Raw genomic sequence first — 1,847 nt, forward strand, 5'->3', positions numbered from 1 at the left:
ATATAGTGGGCTACTGGAACAAGACATTCATGGACAAGAGATAAGAACAGGGAACTATTGGAATGCTACTATACAAGTAACCCCAGCGAGAGGGGTTACATATGGAGAATGTAGTAGGGATTGTTCTTAGTGCTGCATTCACATCCTCTAGTAGACTTTCAGTCTTGGTAACCAGCCACGGAGGTTATTGGTGTCCATCTTGCTTGTGATCTTCAATCTCTATATATGTACAGTGGTGTGAAAAAGTGTTTGCCCCCTTACTGATTTCTTATCTTTTTGCATGTTTGTCACACTGTAATGTTTCAGATCGTCAAACAAATTTATATATTAGTCAAAGATAACACAAGTAAACACATCATGCAGTTTTTAAATGAAGGTTTTTATTATTAAGGGAAAACAAAATCCAAAACTATATAGCCCAGTGTGAACAAGTGTTTGCCCCCTAAACCTAAGAACTGGTTGGGCCACCCTTAGCAGCAACAACTGCAATCAAGCATTTTCGATAACTTGCCATGAGTCTTTTACAGCGCTGTGGAGGAATTTTGGCCCACTCATCTTGGCAGAATGGTTGTAAGTCAGCCACATTGGAGGGTTTTCGGGCATGAACCGCCTTTTTAAGGTCATGCCACAGCATCTCAATTGGATTCAGGTCAGGACTTTGACTAGGCCACTCCAAAGTCTTCATTTTGTTTTTCTTCAGCCATTCAGAAGTGGACTTGCTGGTGTGCTTTGGATCATTGTCCTGCTGCAGAACCCAAGTTCGCTTCAGCTTGAGGTCACAAACGGATGGCCGGACATTCTCCTCCAGGATATTTTGGTACACAGCAGAATTCAGGGTTCCATTTATCACAGCAAGTCTTCCAGGGCCTGAAGCAGCAAAACAGCCCCAGACCATCACACTACCACCACCAATATTTTACTGTTTGTATGATGTTCTTTTTCTGAAATGCGGTGTTACTTTTACGCCACACATAATGGGACACACACCTTCCAAAAAGTTCAACTTTTGTCTCGTCTGTCCACAGAGTATTATCCCAAAAGTCTTGGGGATCATCAAGATGTTTTCTGGCAAAACTGAGACGAGCCTTTATGTTCTTTTTGCTCAGCAGTGGTTTTCGTCTTGGAACTCTGCCATGCAAACCATTTTTGCCCAGTCTCTTTCTTATGGTGGAGTCATGAACACTCACCTTAACTGAGGCAAGTGAGGCCTGCAGTTCTTTGGATGTTGTTGTGGGGTCTTTTGTGACCTCTTGGATGAGTTGTCGCTGCGCTCTTGGGGTAATTTTGGTCGGCCGGCCACTCCTGGGAAGGTTCTCCACTGTTCCATGTTTTCGCCATTTGTGGATAATGGCTCTCACTGTGGTTCGCTGCAGTCCCAAAGCTTTAGAAATGGCTTTATAACCTTTTCCAAACTGATAGAGCTCAATTATTCTCTTTCTCATTTGGTTTTGAATTTCTTTGGATCTCGGCATGATGTCTAGCTTTTGAGGATCTTTTGGTCTACTTCACTTTGTCAGGCAGGTCCTATTTAAGTGATTTCTTGATTGCGAACAGGTGTGGCAGTAATCAGGCCTGGGTGTGGCTAGAGAAATTGAACTCAGGTGCGATAAACCTTGTTGTTGAGATGATGATCATGTCTCTCATCATCAGGACAACAACTAAAAAGTGACAGTTTCACTTCTGTTTTGCCCGATCAACAGTCCAAAACCCAAATGTTCTCAGTTTACTGAAAATTGAGCCCATCGGTTCCTACTGAAGATGCAAATCTTTCAAAACAGCTCGTAAATATATAGTTTCAGTAATTTCCTGAAACTGCTGCTCATTGCCCTTTTTATCAGTCAAACACC

The 1,847-nt window shown here is 42.6% G+C and overlaps 1 protein-coding gene across 1 annotated transcript in view; it reads left to right on the top strand.

Annotated features, from left to right (window-relative positions):
- LOC109952247 (solute carrier family 13 member 5-like) overlaps positions 1-1,847 on the top strand; it is a 14,131-nt gene that overhangs the window by 5,682 nt on the left and 6,602 nt on the right. The gene's annotated exons all lie outside the window — the stretch shown is intronic.

The sequence above is a fragment of the Monopterus albus genome, unplaced genomic scaffold, assembly GCF_001952655.1.
Source record: "Monopterus albus unplaced genomic scaffold, M_albus_1.0 scaffold445.1, whole genome shotgun sequence".
NCBI lineage: Eukaryota > Metazoa > Chordata > Actinopteri > Synbranchiformes > Synbranchidae > Monopterus > Monopterus albus.